Source organism: Somniosus microcephalus, unplaced genomic scaffold, assembly GCF_052327205.1.
Source record: "Somniosus microcephalus isolate GS21.2 unplaced genomic scaffold, FLI_Smic_1.0 unresolved_chr1, whole genome shotgun sequence".
NCBI lineage: Eukaryota > Metazoa > Chordata > Chondrichthyes > Squaliformes > Somniosidae > Somniosus > Somniosus microcephalus.
The window spans coordinates 13379776-13398184 of NW_028225179.1; the positions used below are offsets into that span (position 1 = coordinate 13379776).

Here is an 18409-nt window from a genome sequence, read left to right on the forward strand (position 1 = left end):
GAGAAATTTCTTGGAATATTTTAATTTTAACAAGATATGAGCAATGCAGGGGCACAGACCAGCAACACCAGTGCAATTTTCACGAAATTGTATTTCAAGTAAGATTCAGTGAAATGCTTGGAAAGTGCATCAGCATCAAACGTATAATACAGTAACGACGACGATGGGATTCGAACCCACGCGTGCAGAGCACAATGGATTAGCAGTCCATCGCCTTAACCTCTCGGCCACCTCGTCTCACCAATACACTGCTTTCAGATATTCCATTTCTTGCTTTTTACATCTAATTAGAACTACCCTGAAAGAAATTCAACTTCACCGCTTATCCTGCCCGTGCACACAGATCTACAATGTTGAAAATGTACAATCAGCTTAATGTAAGCAACAGGCCTTCCGTTACTTCAGATGAGGGACTGTCAAAAATGGCCGGTTTCACGCCAGATTCAGAATATATAAAGTGTCGCCTAGATAATTAAAAGACCTTTGTAGGACTTGAACCTTCAATCTTCTGATAACTGAAGAATTTGCAACAGAAGTCAGATGCCTAATCCATTAGTCTATGCGGCCGCTGATGCCGCTGAATCTCTTTTTATGGGGCGAATTGTGAGCAGGTTCAAGGAAACTGTTCGAAAAAAGAAGTGGATTGAGGAAAAGATAAAAATATTTCAACTGTATTAACAGGTCCTCTGTGAGCTGGATTCGCACCAGCGCAGTGAAACTCAATGCAAATGGGAAATCACATCGGCGGCTCGTTGGTCTAGGGGTATGATTCTCGCTTTGGGCATTTCACGATTAAAATGCGAGAGGTCCCGGGTTCAAATCCCGGACGAGCCCTGGCGCATTTTGTTAAACTCAACAACTCGGTCATCAAAGCTGAAATCGCTCTGCTTCTAAAAAAACGGCATGATCCGAGATTATGAGCTGTGCCATTTCAAACAGACACAGAATGATCCGGTGCTGTGAGCACTCGCGGTTTAAACAGACCCAGAATGATTCGCAACTGACCGCGACCCCGCCCATTTTCGACAGGCCTGATTTTCAAAGCTTATGAAATCTATGGCAACATAAATCGGGCTGTTTCTAAAACGATGCCCGGTTTAATCTTGGACACCAAGTTGAAAATTTACTCCATTATCATTTTTCCAATTATCTCCGTCATTTTACTCCAGCCAAATGAACTGAGTTTAGCTGTCAGCCGTGGCTCAGCGGCAGCATACTCAAGCCTCACTCCAGAGACTTGAGTGCATAATCCAGGCTGACACTCCAGGGCAGTACTGAGGGAGTGCTGCACTGTCGGCAGTGCCGTCCTTCTAGTAAGATGTTAAACTGGGGCTTCAGATCCCATGAGAGAATGCTGAAAAGAACGAGGATTTCTCGCGCATTATTTATCTCTCAACCAAAGACCCAAAAACAGAAAATCTCGTCTTTAAGTTTGATAAATATTTTTGAAATTCCAAAGGAGAAACTTATGTTCCTGTTCCCTAATCATTTGCCTCTGTTGCCGCTAGTCTTTTCATTCGGTGCCAATCTCAAAGGAAGGAAGAAGGAAGAGAGGGTTCTCAATCTCCGATTCACGATCTCATCTCCACTTTCATTCAAGGTGGGTTGAGAAATTTCTTGGAATATTTTAATTTTAACAAGATATGAGCAATGCAGGGGCACAGACCAGCAACACCAGTGCAATTTTCACGAAATTGTATTTCAAGTAAGATTCAGTGAAATGCTTGGAAAGTGCATCAGCATCAAACGTATAATACAGTAACGACGACGATGGGATTCGAACCCACGCGTGCAGAGCACAATGGATTAGCAGTCCATCGCCTTAACCTCTCGGCCACCTCGTCTCACCAATACACTGCTTTCAGATATTCCATTTCTTGCTTTTTACATCTAATTAGAACTACCCTGAAAGAAATTCAACTTCACCGCTTATCCTGCCCGTGCACACAGATCTACAATGTTGAAAATGTACAATCAGCTTAATGTAAGCAACAGGCCTTCCGTTACTTCAGATGAGGGACTGTCAAATATGGCCGGTTTCACGCCAGATTCAGAATATAAAAAGTGTCGCCCAGATAATTAAAAGACCTTTGTAGGACTTGAACCTTTAATCTTCTGATAACTGAAGAATTTGCAACAGAAGTCAGATGCCTAATCCATTAGTCTATGCGGCCGCTGATGCCGCTGAATCTCTTTTTATGGGGCGAATTGTGAGCAGGTTCAAGGAAACTGCTCGAAAAAAGAAGTGGATTGAGGAAAAGATAAAAATATTTCAACTGTATTAACAGGTCCTCTGTGAGCTGGATTCGCACCAGCGCAGTGAAACTGAATGCAAATGGGAAATGACATCGGCGGCTCGTTGGTCTAGGGGTATGATTCTCGCTTTGGGCATTTCACGATTAAAATGCGAGAGGTCCCGGGTTCAAATCCCGGACGAGCCCTGGCACATTTTGTTAAACTCAACAACTCGGTCATCAAAGCTGAAATCGCTCTGCTTCTGAAAAAACGGCATGATCCGAGATTGTGAGCTCTGCCATTTCAAACAGACACAGAATGATCCGGGGGTGTGAGCACTCGCGGTGTAAACAGACCCAGAATGATTCGCAACTGACCGCGACCCCGCCCATTTTCGACAGGCCTGATTTTCAAAGCTTATGAAATCTATGGCAACATAAATCGGGCTGTTTCTAAAACGATGCCCGGTTTAATCTTGGACACCAAGTTGAAAATTTACTCCATTATCATTTTTCCCATTATCTCCGTCATTTTACTCCAGCCAAATGAACTGAGTTTAGGTGTCAGCCGTGGCTCAGCGGCAGCATACTCAAGCCTCACTCCAGAGACTTGAGTGCATAATCCAGGCTGACACTCCAGGGCAGTACTGAGGTAGTGCTGCACTGTCGGCAGTGCCGTCCTTCTAGTAAGATGTTAAACTGGGGCTTCAGATCCCATGAGCGAATGCTGAAAAGAACGAGGATTTCTCGCGCATTATTTATCTCTCAACCAAAGACCCAAAAACAGAAAATCTCGTCTTTAAGTTTGATAAATATTTTTGAAATTCCAAAGGAGAAATTTATGTTCCTGTTCCCTAATCATTTGCCTCTGTTGCCGCTAGTCTTTTCATTCGGTGCCAATCTCAAAGGAAGGAAGAAGGGGTTCTCAATCTCCGATTCACGATCTCATCTCCACTTTCATTCAAGGTGGGTTGAGAAATTTCTTGGAATATTTTAATTTTAACAAGATATGAGCAATGCAGGGGCACAGACCAGCAACACCAGTGCAATTTTCACGAAATTGTATTTCAAGTAAGATTCAGTGAAATGCTTGGAAAGTGCATCAGCATCAAACGTGTAATACAGTAACGACGAACGATGGGATTCGAACCCACGCGTGCAGAGCACAATGGATTAGCAGTCCATCGCCTTAACCTCTCGGCCACCTCGTCTCACCAATACACTGCTTTCAGATATTCCATTTCTTGCTTTTTACATCTAATTAGAACTACCCTGAAAGAAATTCAACTTCACCGCTTATCCTGCCCGTGCACACAGATCTACAATGTTGAAAATGTACAATCAGCTTAATGTAAGCAACAGGCCTTCCGTTACTTCAGATGAGGGACTGTCAAAAATGGCCGGTTTCACGCCAGATTCAGAATATAAAAAGTGTCGCCCAGATAATTAAAAGACCTTTGTAGGACTTGAACCTTCAATCTTCTGATAACTGAAGAATTTGGAACAGAAGTCAGATGCCTAATCCATTAGTCTATGCGGCCGCTGATGCCGCTGAATCTCTTTTAATGGGGCGAATTGTGAGCAGGTTCAAGGAAACTGCTCGAAAAAAGAAGTGGATTGAGGAAAAGATAAAAATATTTCAACTGTATTAACAGGTCCTCTGTGAGCTGGATTCGCACCAGCGCAGTGAAACTCAATGCAAATGGGGAATGACATCGGCGGCTCGTTGGTCTACGGGTATGATTCTCGCTTTGGGCATTTCACGATTAAAATGCGAGAGGTCCCGGGTTCAAATCCCGGACGAGCCCTGGCACATTTTGTTAAACTCAACAACTCGGTCATCAAAGCTGAAATCGCTCTGCTTCTAAAAAAACGGCATGATCCGAGATTATGAGCTGTGCCATTTCAAACAGACACAGAATGATCCGGGGCTGTGAGCACTCGCGGTTTAAACAGACCCAGAATGATTCGCAACTGACCGCGACCCCGCCCATTTTCGACAGGCCTGATTTTCAAAGCTTATGAAATCTATGGCAACATAAATCGGGCTGTTTCTAAAACGATGCCCGGTTTAATCTTGGACACCAAGTTGAAAATTTACTCCATTATCATTTTTCCCATTATCTCCGTCATTTTACTCCAGCCAAATGAACTGAGTTTAGCTGTCAGCCGTGGCTCAGCGGCAGCATACTCAAGCCTCACTCCAGAGACTTGAGTGCATAATCCAGGCTGACACTCCAGGGCAGTACTGAGGGAGTGCTGCACTGTCGGCAGTGCCGTCCTTCTAGTAAGATGTTAAACTGGGGCTTCAGATCCCATGAGAGAATGCTGAAAAGAACGAGGATTTCTCGCGCATTATTTATCTCTCAACCAAAGACCCAAAAACAGAAAATCTCGTCTTTAAGTTTGATAAATATTTTTGAAATTCCAAAGGAGAAACTTATGTTCCTGTTCCCGAATCATTTGCCTCTGTTGCCGCTAGTCTTTTCATTCGGTGCCAATCTCAAAGGAAGGAAGAAGGAAGAGAGGGTTCTCAATCTCCGATTCACGATCTCATCTCCACAGGTGGGTTGAGAAATTTCTTGGAATATTTTAATTTTAACAAGATATCAGCAATGCAGGGGCACAGACCAGCAACACCAGTGCAATTTTCACGAAATTGTATTTCAAGTAAGATTCAGTGAAATGCTTGGAAAGTGCATCAGCATCAAACGTGTAATACAGTAACGACGAGGATGGTATTCGAACCCACGCGTGCAGAGCACAATAGATTAGCAGTCCATCGCTTTAACCTCTCGGCCACCTCGTCTCACCAATATACTGCTTTCAGATATTCCATTTCTTGCTTTTTACATCTAATTAGAACTACCCTGAAAGAAATTCAACTTCACCGCTTATCCTGCCCGTGCACACAGATCTACAATGTTGAAAATGTACAATCAGCTTAATGTAAGCAACAGGCCTTCCGTTACTTCAGATGAGGGACTGTCAAAAATGGCCGGTTTCACGCCAGATTCAGAATATAAAAAGTGTCGCCCAGATAATTAAAAGACCTTTGTAGGACTTGAACCTTCAATCTTCTGATAACTGAAGAATTTGCAACAGAAGTCAGATGCCTAATCCATTAGTCTATGCGGCCGCTGATGCCGCTGAATCTCTTTTTATGGGGCGAATTGTGAGCAGGTTCAAGGAAACTGCTCGAAAAAAGAAGTGGATTGAGGAAAAGATAAAAATATTTCAACTGTATTAACAGGTCCTCTGTGAGCTGGATTCGCACCAGCGCAGTGAAACTCAATGCAAATGGGAAATGACATCGGCGGTTCGTTGGTCTAGGGGTATGATTCTCGCTTTGGGCATTTCACGATTAAAATGCGAGAGGTCCCGGGTTCAAATCCCGGACGAGCCCTGGCACATTTTCTTAAACTCAACAACTCGGTCATCAAAGCTGAAATCGCTCTGCTTCTAAAAAAACGGCATGATCCGAGATTGTGAGCTCTGCCATTTCAAACAGACACAGAATGATCCGGGGCTGTGAGCACTCGCGGTTTAAACAGACCCAGAATGATTCGCAACTGACCGCGACCCCGCCCATTTTCGACAGGCCTGATTTTCAAAGCTTATGAAATCTATGGCAACATAAATCGGGCTGTTTCTAAAACGATGCCCGGTTTAATCTTGGACACCAAGTTGAAAATTTACTCCATTATCATTTTTCCCATTATCTCCGTCATTTTACTCCAGCCAAATGAATTGAGTTTAGGTGTCAGCCGTGGCTCAGCGGCAGCATACTCAAGCCTCACTCCAGAGACTTGAGTGCATAATCCAGGCTGGCACTCCAGGGCAGTACTGAGGTAGTGCTGCACTGTCGGCAGTGCCGTCCTTCTAGTAAGATGTTAAACTGGTGCTTCAGATCCCATGAGCGAATGCTGAAAAGAACGAGGATTTCTCGCGCATTATTTATCTCTCAACCAAAGACCCAAAAACAGAAAATCTCGTCTTTAAGTTTGATAAATATTTTTGAAATTCCAAAGGAGAAATTTATGTTCCTGTTCCCTAATCATTTGCCTCTGTTGCCGCTAGTCTTTTCATTCGGTGCCTATCTCAAAGGAAGGAAAAAGGGGTTCTCAATCTCCGATTCACGATCTCATCTCCACTTTCATTCAAGGTGGGTTGAGAAATTTCTTAGAATATTTTAATTTTAACAAGATATGAGCAATGCAGGGGCACAGACCAGCAACACCAGTGCAATTTTCACGAAATTGTATTTCAAGTAAGATTCAGTGAAATGCTTGGAAAGTGCATCAGCATCAAACGTGTAATACAGTAACGACGAGGATGGGATTCGAACCCTCGCGTGCAGAGCACAATGGATTAGCAGTCCATCGCCTTAACCTCTCGGCCACCTCGTCTCACCAATATACTGCTTTCAGATATTCCATTTCTTGCTTTTTACATCTAATTAGAACTACCCTGAAAGAAATTCAACTTCACCGCTTATCCTGCCCGTGCACACAGATCTACAATGTTGAAAATGTACAATCAGCTTAATGTAAGCAACAGGCCTTCCGTTACTTCAGATGAGGGACTGTCAAAAATGGCCGGTTTCACGCCAGATTCAGAATATAAAAAGTGTCGCCCAGATAATTAAAAGACCTTTGTAGGACTTGAACCTTCAATCTTCTGATAACTGAAGAATTTGCAACAGAAGTCAGATGCCTAATCCATTAGTCTATGCGGCCGCTGATGCCGCTGAATCTCTTTTTATGGGGCGAATTGTGAGCAGGTTCAAGGAAACTGTTCGAAAAAAGAAGTGGATTGAGGAAAAGATAAAAATATTTCAACTGTATTAACAGGTCCTCTGTGAGCTGGATTCGCACCAGCGCAGTGAAACTCAATGCAAATGGGAAATCACATCGGCGGCTCGTTGGTCTAGGGGTATGATTCTCGCTTTGGGCATTTCACGATTAAAATGCGAGAGGTCCCGGGTTCAAATCCCGGACGAGCCCTGGCGCATTTTGTTAAACTCAACAACTCGGTCATCAAAGCTGAAATCGCTCTGCTTCTAAAAAAACGGCATGATCCGAGATTATGAGCTGTGCCATTTCAAACAGACACAGAATGATCCGGGGCTGTGAGCACTCGCGGTTTAAACAGACCCAGAATGATTCGCAACTGACCGCGACCCCGCCCATTTTCGACAGGCCTGATTTTCAAAGCTTATGAAATCTATGGCAACATAAATCGGGCTGTTTCTAAAACGATGCCCGGTTTAATCTTGGACACCAAGTTGAAAATTTACTCCATTATCATTTTTCCCATTATCTCCGTCATTTTACTCCAGCCAAATGAACTGAGTTTAGCTGTCAGCCGTGGCTCAGCGGCAGCATACTCAAGCCTCACTCCAGAGACTTGAGTGCATAATCCAGGCTGACACTCCAGGGCAGTACTGAGGGAGTGCTGCACTGTCGGCAGTGCCGTCCTTCTAGTAAGATGTTAAACTGGGGCTTCAGATCCCATGAGAGAATGCTGAAAAGAACGAGGATTTCTCGCGCATTATTTATCTCTCAACCAAAGACCCAAAAACAGAAAATCTCGTCTTTAAGTTTGATAAATATTTTTGAAATTCCAAAGGAGAAACTTATGTTCCTGTTCCCTAATCATTTGCCTCTGTTGCCGCTAGTCTTTTCATTCGGTGCCAATCTCAAAGGAAGGAAGAAGGAAGAGAGGGTTCTCAATCTCCGATTCACGATCTCATCTCCACAGGTGGGTTGAGAAATTTCTTGGAATATTTTAATTTTAACAAGATATCAGCAATGCAGGGGCACAGACCAGCAACACCAGTGCAATTTTCACGAAATTGTATTTCAAGTAAGATTCAGTGAAATGCTTGGAAAGTGCATCAGCATCAAACGTGTAATACAGTAACGACGAGGATGGGATTCGAACCCTCGCGTGCAGAGCACAATGGATTAGCAGTCCATCGCCTTAACCTCTCGGCCACCTCGTCTCACCAATATACTGCTTTCAGATATTCCATTTCTTGCTTTTTACATCTAATTAGAACTACCCTGAAAGAAATTCAACTTCACCGCTTATCCTGCCCGTGCACACAGATCTACAATGTTGAAAATGTACAATCAGCTTAATGTAAGCAACAGGCCTTCCGTTACTTCAGATGAGGGACTGTCAAAAATGGCCGGTTTCACGCCAGATTCAGAATATAAAAAGTGTCGCCCAGATAATTAAAAGACCTTTGTAGGACTTGAACCTTCAATCTTCTGATAACTGAAGAATTTGCAACAGAAGTCAGATGCCTAATCCATTAGTCTATGCGGCCGCTGATGCCGCTGAATCTCTTTTTATGGGGCGAATTGTGAGCAGGTTCAAGGAAACTGTTCGAAAAAAGAAGTGGATTGAGGAAAAGATAAAAATATTTCAACTGTATTAACAGGTCCTCTGTGAGCTGGATTCGCACCAGCGCAGTGAAACTCAATGCAAATGGGAAATCACATCGGCGGCTCGTTGGTCTAGGGGTATGATTCTCGCTTTGGGCATTTCACGATTAAAATGCGAGAGGTCCCGGGTTCAAATCCCGGACGAGCCCTGGCGCATTTTGTTAAACTCAACAACTCGGTCATCAAAGCTGAAATCGCTCTGCTTCTAAAAAAACGGCATGATCCGAGATTATGAGCTGTGCCATTTCAAACAGACACAGAATGATCCGGGGCTGTGAGCACTCGCGGTTTAAACAGACCCAGAATGATTCGCAACTGACCGCGACCCCGCCCATTTTCGACAGGCCTGATTTTCAAAGCTTATGAAATCTATGGCAACATAAATCGGGCTGTTTCTAAAACGATGCCCGGTTTAATCTTGGACACCAAGTTGAAAATTTACTCCATTATCATTTTTCCCATTATCTCCGTCATTTTACTCCAGCCAAATGAACTGAGTTTAGCTGTCAGCCGTGGCTCAGCGGCAGCATACTCAAGCCTCACTCCAGAGACTTGAGTGCATAATCCAGGCTGACACTCCAGGGCAGTACTGAGGGAGTGCTGCACTGTCGGCAGTGCCGTCCTTCTAGTAAGATGTTAAACTGGGGCTTCAGATCCCATGAGAGAATGCTGAAAAGAACGAGGATTTCTCGCGCATTATTTATCTCTCAACCAAAGACCCAAAAACAGAAAATCTCGTCTTTAAGTTTGATAAATATTTTTGAAATTCCAAAGGAGAAACTTATGTTCCTGTTCCCTAATCATTTGCCTCTGTTGCCGCTAGTCTTTTCATTCGGTGCCAATCTCAAAGGAAGGAAGAAGGAAGAGAGGGTTCTCAATCTCCGATTCACGATCTCATCTCCACAGGTGGGTTGAGAAATTTCTTGGAATATTTTAATTTTAACAAGATATCAGCAATGCAGGGGCACAGACCAGCAACACCAGTGCAATTTTCACGAAATTGTATTTCAAGTAAGATTCAGTGAAATGCTTGGAAAGTGCATCAGCATCAAACGTATAATACAGTAACGACGAGGATGGGATTCGAACCCACGCGTGCAGAGCACAATGAGATTAGCAGTCCATCGCCTTAACCTCTCGGCCACCTCGTCTCACCAATACACTGCTTTCAGATATTCCATTTCTTGCTTTTTACATCTAATTAGAACTACCCTGAAAGAAATTCAACTTCACCGCTTATCCTGCCCGTGCACACAGATCTACAATGTTGAAAATGTACAATCAGCTTAATGTAAGCAACAGGCCTTCCGTTACTTCAGATGAGGGACTGTCAAAAATGGCCGGTTTCACGCCAGATTCAGAATATATAAAGTGTCGCCTAGATAATTAAAAGACCTTTGTAGGACTTGAACCTTCAATCTTCTGATAACTGAAGAATTTGCAACAGAAGTCAGATGCCTAATCCATTAGTCTATGCGGCCGCTGATGCCGCTGAATCTCTTTTTATGGGGCGAATTGTGAGCAGGTTCAAGGAAACTGTTCGAAAAAAGAAGTGGATTGAGGAAAAGATAAAAATATTTCAACTGTATTAACAGGTCCTCTGTGAGCTGGATTCGCACCAGCGCAGTGAAACTCAATGCAAATGGGAAATCACATCGGCGGCTCGTTGGTCTAGGGGTATGATTCTCGCTTTGGGCATTTCACGATTAAAATGCGAGAGGTCCCGGGTTCAAATCCCGGACGAGCCCTAGCGCATTTTGTTAAACTCAACAACTCGGTCATCAAAGCTGAAATCGCTCTGCTTCTAAAAAAACGGCATGATCCGAGATTATGAGCTGTGCCATTTCAAACAGACACAGAATGATCCGGGGCTGTGAGCACTCGCGGTTTAAACAGACCCAGAATGATTCGCAACTGACCGCGACCCCGCCCATTTTCGACAGGCCTGATTTTCAAAGCTTATGAAATCTATGGCAACATAAATCGGGCTGTTTCTAAAACGATGCCCGGTTTAATCTTGGACACCAAGTTGAAAATTTACTCCATTATCATTTTTCCCATTATCTCCGTCATTTTACTCCAGCCAAATGAACTGAGTTTAGCTGTCAGCCGTGGCTCAGCGGCAGCATACTCAAGCCTCACTCCAGAGACTTGAGTGCATAATCCAGGCTGACACTCCAGGGCAGTACTGAGGGAGTGCTGCACTGTCGGCAGTGCCGTCCTTCTAGTAAGATGTTAAACTGGGGCTTCAGATCCCATGAGAGAATGCTGAAAAGAACGAGGATTTCTCGCGCATTATTTATCTCTCAACCAAAGACCCAAAAACAGAAAATCTCGTCTTTAAGTTTGATAAATATTTTTGAAATTCCAAAGGAGAAACTTATGTTCCTGTTCCCTAATCATTTGCCTCTGTTGCCGCTAGTCTTTTCATTCGGTGCCAATCTCAAAGGAAGAGAGGGTTCTCAATCTCCGATTCACGATCTCATCTCCACAGGTGGGTTGAGAAATTTCTTGGAATATTTTAATTTTAACAAGATATCAGCAATGCAGGGGCACAGACCAGCAACACCAGTGCAATTTTCACGAAATTGTATTTCAAGTAAGATTCAGTGAAATGCTTGGAAAGTGCATCAGCATCAAACGTGTAATACAGTAACGACGAGGATGGTATTCGAACCCACGCGTGCAGAGCACAATAGATTAGCAGTCCATCGCTTTAACCTCTCGGCCACCTCGTCTCACCAATATACTGCTTTCAGATATTCCATTTCTTGCTTTTTACATCTAATTAGAACTACCCTGAAAGAAATTCAACTTCACCGCTTATCCTGCCCGTGCACACAGATCTACAATGTTGAAAATGTACAATCAGCTTAATGTAAGCAACAGGCCTTCCGTTACTTCAGATGAGGGACTGTCAAAAATGGCCGGTTTCACGCCAGATTCAGAATATAAAAAGTGTCGCCCAGATAATTAAAAGACCTTTGTAGGACTTGAACCTTCAATCTTCTGATAACTGAAGAATTTGCAACAGAAGTCAGATGCCTAATCCATTAGTCTATGCGGCCGCTGATGCCGCTGAATCTCTTTTTATGGGGCGAATTGTGAGCAGGTTCAAGGAAACTGCTCGAAAAAAGAAGTGGATTGAGGAAAAGATAAAAATATTTCAACTGTATTAACAGGTCCTCTGTGAGCTGGATTCGCACCAGCGCAGTGAAACTCAATGCAAATGGGAAATGACATCGGCGGTTCGTTGGTCTAGGGGTATGATTCTCGCTTTGGGCATTTCACGATTAAAATGCGAGAGGTCCCGGGTTCAAATCCCGGACGAGCCCTGGCACATTTTCTTAAACTCAACAACTCGGTCATCAAAGCTGAAATCGCTCTGCTTCTAAAAAAACGGCATGATCCGAGATTGTGAGCTCTGCCATTTCAAACAGACACAGAATGATCCGGGGCTGTGAGCACTCGCGGTTTAAACAGACCCAGAATGATTCGCAACTGACCGCGACCCCGCCCATTTTCGACAGGCCTGATTTTCAAAGCTTATGAAATCTATGGCAACATAAATCGGGCTGTTTCTAAAACGATGCCCGGTTTAATCTTGGACACCAAGTTGAAAATTTACTCCATTATCATTTTTCCCATTATCTCCGTCATTTTACTCCAGCCAAATGAATTGAGTTTAGGTGTCAGCCGTGGCTCAGCGGCAGCATACTCAAGCCTCACTCCAGAGACTTGAGTGCATAATCCAGGCTGGCACTCCAGGGCAGTACTGAGGTAGTGCTGCACTGTCGGCAGTGCCGTCCTTCTAGTAAGATGTTAAACTGGTGCTTCAGATCCCATGAGCGAATGCTGAAAAGAACGAGGATTTCTCGCGCATTATTTATCTCTCAACCAAAGACCCAAAAACAGAAAATCTCGTCTTTAAGTTTGATAAATATTTTTGAAATTCCAAAGGAGAAATTTATGTTCCTGTTCCCTAATCATTTGCCTCTGTTGCCGCTAGTCTTTTCATTCGGTGCCTATCTCAAAGGAAGGAAAAAGGGGTTCTCAATCTCCGATTCACGATCTCATCTCCACTTTCATTCAAGGTGGGTTGAGAAATTTCTTAGAATATTTTAATTTTAACAAGATATGAGCAATGCAGGGGCACAGACCAGCAACACCAGTGCAATTTTCACGAAATTGTATTTCAAGTAAGATTCAGTGAAATGCTTGGAAAGTGCATCAGCATCAAACGTGTAATACAGTAACGACGAGGATGGGATTCGAACCCTCGCGTGCAGAGCACAATGGATTAGCAGTCCATCGCCTTAACCTCTCGGCCACCTCGTCTCACCAATACACTGCTTTCAGATATTCCATTTCTTGCTTTTTACATCTAATTAGAACTACCCTGAAAGAAATTCAACTTCACCGCTTATCCTGCCCGTGCACACAGATCTACAATGTTGAAAATGTACAATCAGCTTAATGTAAGCAACAGGCCTTCCGTTACTTCAGATGAGGGACTGTCAAAAATGGCCGGTTTCACGCCAGATTCAGAATATATAAAGTGTCGCCTAGATAATTAAAAGACCTTTGTAGGACTTGAACCTTCAATCTTCTGATAACTGAAGAATTTGCAACAGAAGTCAGATGCCTAATCCATTAGTCTATGCGGCCGCTGATGCCGCTGAATCTCTTTTTATGGGGCGAATTGTGAGCAGGTTCAAGGAAACTGTTCGAAAAAAGAAGTGGATTGAGGAAAAGATAAAAATATTTCAACTGTATTAACAGGTCCTCTGTGAGCTGGATTCGCACCAGCGCAGTGAAACTCAATGCAAATGGGAAATCACATCGGCGGCTCGTTGGTCTAGGGGTATGATTCTCGCTTTGGGCATTTCACGATTAAAATGCGAGAGGTCCCGGGTTCAAATCCCGGACGAGCCCTAGCGCATTTTGTTAAACTCAACAACTCGGTCATCAAAGCTGAAATCGCTCTGCTTCTAAAAAAACGGCATGATCCGAGATTATGAGCTGTGCCATTTCAAACAGACACAGAATGATCCAGGGCTGTGAGCACTCGCGGTTTAAACAGACCCAGAATGATTCGCAACTGACCGCGACCCCGCCCATTTTCGACAGGCCTGATTTTCAAAGCTTATGAAATCTATGGCAACATAAATCGGGCTGTTTCTAAAACGATGCCCGGTTTAATCTTGGACACCAAGTTGAAAATTTACTCCATTATCATTTTTCCCATTATCTCCGTCATTTTACTCCAGCCAAATGAACTGAGTTTAGCTGTCAGCCGTGGCTCAGCGGCAGCATACTCAAGCCTCACTCCAGAGACTTGAGTGCATAATCCAGGCTGACACTCCAGGGCAGTACTGAGGGAGTGCTGCACTGTCGGCAGTGCCGTCCTTCTAGTAAGATGTTAAACTGGGGCTTCAGATCCCATGAGAGAATGCTGAAAAGAACGAGGATTTCTCGCGCATTATTTATCTCTCAACCAAAGACCCAAAAACAGAAAATCTCGTCTTTAAGTTTGATAAATATTTTTGAAATTCCAAAGGAGAAACTTATGTTCCTGTTCCCTAATCATTTGCCTCTGTTGCCGCTAGTCTTTTCATTCGGTGCCAATCTCAAAGGAAGGAAGAAGGAAGAGAGGGTTCTCAATCTCCGATTCACGATCTCATCTCCACAGGTGGGTTGAGAAATTTCTTGGAATATTTTAATTTTAACAAGATATCAGCAATGCAGGGGCACAGACCAGCAACACCAGTGCAATTTTCACGAAATTGTATTTCAAGTAAGATTCAGTGAAATGCTTGGAAAGTGCATCAGCATCAAACGTGTAATACAGTAACGACGACGATGGGATTCGAACCCACGCGTGCAGAGCACAATGGATTAGCAGTCCATCGCCTTAACCTCTCGGCCACCTCGTCTCACCAATACACTGCTTTCAGATATTCAATTTCTTGCTTTTTACATCTAATTAGAACTACCCTGAAAGAAATTCAACTTCACCGCTTATCCTGCCCGTGCACACAGATCTACAATGTTGAAAATGTACAATCAGCTTAATGTAAGCAACAGGCCTTCCGTTACTTCAGATGAGGGACTGTCAAAAATGGCCGGTTTCACGCCAGATTCAGAATATAAAAAGTGTCGCCCAGATAATTAAAAGACCTTTGTAGGACTTGAACCTTCAATCTTCTGATAACTGAAGAATTTGCAACAGAAGTCAGATGCCTAATCCATTAGTCTATGCGGCCGCTGATGCCGCTGAATCTCTTTTTATGGGGCGAATTGTGAGCAGGTTCAAGGAAACTGTTCGAAAAAAGAAGTGGATTGAGGAAAAGATAAAAATATTTCAACTGTATTAACAGGTCCTCTGTGAGCTGGATTCGCACCAGCGCAGTGAAACTCAATGCAAATGGGAAATCACATCGGCGGCTCGTTGGTCTAGGGGTATGATTCTCGCTTTGGGCATTTCACGATTAAAATGCGAGAGGTCCCGGGTTCAAATCCCGGACGAGCCCTGGCGCATTTTGTTAAACTCAACAACTCGGTCATCAAAGCTGAAATCGCTCTGCTTCTAAAAAAACGGCATGATCCGAGATTATGAGCTGTGCCATTTCAAACAGACACAGAATGATCCGGGGCTGTGAGCACTCGCGGTTTAAACAGACCCAGAATGATTCGCAACTGACCGCGACCCCGCCCATTTTCGACAGGCCTGATTTTCAAAGCTTATGAAATCTATGGCAACATAAATCGGGCTGTTTCTAAAACGATGCCCGGTTTAATCTTGGACACCAAGTTGAAAATTTACTCCATTATCATTTTTCCCATTATCTCCGTCATTTTACTCCAGCCAAATGAACTGAGTTTAGCTGTCAGCCGTGGCTCAGCGGCAGCATACTCAAGCCTCACTCCAGAGACTTGAGTGCATAATCCAGGCTGACACTCCAGGGCAGTACTGAGGGAGTGCTGCACTGTCGGCAGTGCCGTCCTTCTAGTAAGATGTTAAACTGGGGCTTCAGATCCCATGAGAGAATGCTGAAAAGAACGAGGATTTCTCGCGCATTATTTATCTCTCAACCAAAGACCCAAAAACAGAAAATCTCGTCTTTAAGTTTGATAAATATTTTTGAAATTCCAAAGGAGAAACTTATGTTCCTGTTCCCTAATCATTTGCCTCTGTTGCCGCTAGTCTTTTCATTCGGTGCCAATCTCAAAGGAAGAGAGGGTTCTCAATCTCCGATTCACGATCTCATCTCCACAGGTGGGTTGAGAAATTTCTTGGAATATTTTAATTTTAACAAGATATCAGCAATGCAGGGGCACAGACCAGCAACACCAGTGCAATTTTCACGAAATTGTATTTCAAGTAAGATTCAGTGAAATGCTTGGAAAGTGCATCAGCATCAAACGTGTAATACAGTAACGACGAGGATGGTATTCGAACCCACGCGTGCAGAGCACAATAGATTAGCAGTCCATCGCTTTAACCTCTCGGCCACCTCGTCTCACCAATATACTGCTTTCAGATATTCCATTTCTTGCTTTTTACATCTAATTAGAACTACCCTGAAAGAAATTCAACTTCACCGCTTATCCTGCCCGTGCACACAGATCTACAATGTTGAAAATGTACAATCAGCTTAATGTAAGCAACAGGCCTTCCGTTACTTCAGATGAGGGACTGTCAAAAATGGCCGGTTTCACGCCAGATTCAGAATATAAAAAGTGTCGCCCAGATAATTAAAAGACCTTTGTAGGACTTGAACCTTCAATCTTCTGATAACTGAAGAATTTGCAACAGAAGTCAGATGCCTAATCCATTAGTCTATGCGGCCGCTGATGCCGCTGAATCTCTTTTTATGGGGCGAATTGTGAGCAGGTTCAAGGAAACTGCTCGAAAAAAGAAGTGGATTGAGGAAAAGATAAAAATATTTCAACTGTATTAACAGGTCCTCTGTGAGCTGGATTCGCACCAGCGCAGTGAAACTCAATGCAAATGGGAAATGACATCGGCGGTTCGTTGGTCTAGGGGTATGATTCTCGCTTTGGGCATTTCACGATTAAAATGCGAGAGGTCCCGGGTTCAAATCCCGGACGAGCCCTGGCACATTTTCTTAAACTCAACAACTCGGTCATCAAAGCTGAAATCGCTCTGCTTCTAAAAAAACGGCATGATCCGAGATTGTGAGCTCTGCCATTTCAAACAGACACAGAATGATCCGGGGCTGTGAGCACTCGCGGTTTAAACAGACCCAGAATGATTCGCAACTGACCGCGACCCCGCCCATTTTCGACAGGCCTGATTTTCAAAGCTTATGAAATCTATGGCAACATAAATCGGGCTGTTTCTAAAACGATGCCCGGTTTAATCTTGGACACCAAGTTGAAAATTTACTCCATTATCATTTTTCCCATTATCTCCGTCATTTTACTCCAGCCAAATGAATTGAGTTTAGGTGTCAGCCGTGGCTCAGCGGCAGCATACTCAAGCCTCACTCCAGAGACTTGAGTGCATAATCCAGGCTGGCACTCCAGGGCAGTACTGAGGTAGTGCTGCACTGTCGGCAGTGCCGTCCTTCTAGTAAGATGTTAAACTGGTGCTTCAGATCCCATGAGCGAATGCTGAAAAGAACGAGGATTTCTCGCGCATTATTTATCTCTCAACCAAAGACCCAAAAACAGAAAATCTCGTCTTTAAGTTTGATAAATATTTTTGAAATTCCAAAGGAGAAATTTATGTTCCTGTTCCCTAATCATTTGCCTCTGTTGCCGCTAGTCTTTTCATTCGGTGCCTATCTCAAAGGAAGGAAAAAGGGGTTCTCAATCTCCGATTCACGATCTCATCTCCACTTTCATTCAAGGTGGGTTGAGAAATTTCTTAGAATATTTTAATTTTAACAAGATATGAGCAATGCAGGGGCACAGACCAGCAACACCAGTGCAATTTTCACGAAATTGTATTTCAAGTAAGATTCAGTGAAATGCTTGGAAAGTGCATCAGCATCAAACGTGTAATACAGTAACGACGAGGATGGGATTCGAACCCTCGCGTGCAGAGCACAATGGATTAGCAGTCCATCGCCTTAACCTCTCGGCCACCTCGTCTCACCAATACACTGCTTTCAGATATTCCATTTCTTGCTTTTTACATCTAATTAGAACTACCCTGAAAGAAATTCAACTTCACCGCTTATCCTGCCCGTGCACACAGATCTACAATGTTGAAAATGTACAATCAGCTTAATGTAAGCAACAGGCCTTCCGTTACTTCAGATGAGGGACTGTCAAAAATGGCCGGTTTCACGCCAGATTCAGAATATATAAAGTGTCGCCTAGATAATTAAAAGACCTTTGTAGGACTTGAACCTTCAATCTTCTGATAACTGAAGAATTTGCAACAGAAGTCAGATGCCTAATCCATTAGTCTATGCGGCCGCTGATGCCGCTGAATCTCTTTTTATGGGGCGAATTGTGAGCAGGTTCAAGGAAACTGTTCGAAAAAAGAAGTGGATTGAGGAAAAGATAAAAATATTTCAACTGTATTAACAGGTCCTCTGTGAGCTGGATTCGCACCAGCGCAGTGAAACTCAATGCAAATGGGAAATCACATCGGCGGCTCGTTGGTCTAGGGGTATGATTCTCGCTTTGGGCATTTCACGATTAAAATGCGAGAGGTCCCGGGTTCAAATCCCGGACGAGCCC

General features: G+C 43.6%; 4 non-coding genes across 4 annotated transcripts; all 4 read right to left on the minus strand.

Moving 5' to 3' along the window:
* Positions 1-155: 155 nt before the first annotated feature.
* trnas-gcu (transfer RNA serine (anticodon GCU)) lies at positions 156-237 on the minus strand. The gene has a single exon. It is a non-coding gene; the product is annotated as a tRNA-Ser (tRNA).
* Positions 238-1762: 1525 nt separating this feature from the next.
* On the minus strand, positions 1763-1844 carry trnas-gcu (transfer RNA serine (anticodon GCU)). Its single transcript has one exon. It is a non-coding gene; the product is annotated as a tRNA-Ser (tRNA).
* Positions 1845-3362: 1518 nt separating this feature from the next.
* On the minus strand, positions 3363-3445 carry trnas-gcu (transfer RNA serine (anticodon GCU)). The gene has a single exon. It is a non-coding gene; the product is annotated as a tRNA-Ser (tRNA).
* Positions 3446-14543: 11098 nt separating this feature from the next.
* trnas-gcu (transfer RNA serine (anticodon GCU)) lies at positions 14544-14625 on the minus strand. Its single transcript has one exon. It is a non-coding gene; the product is annotated as a tRNA-Ser (tRNA).
* Positions 14626-18409: the final 3784 nt, after the last annotated feature.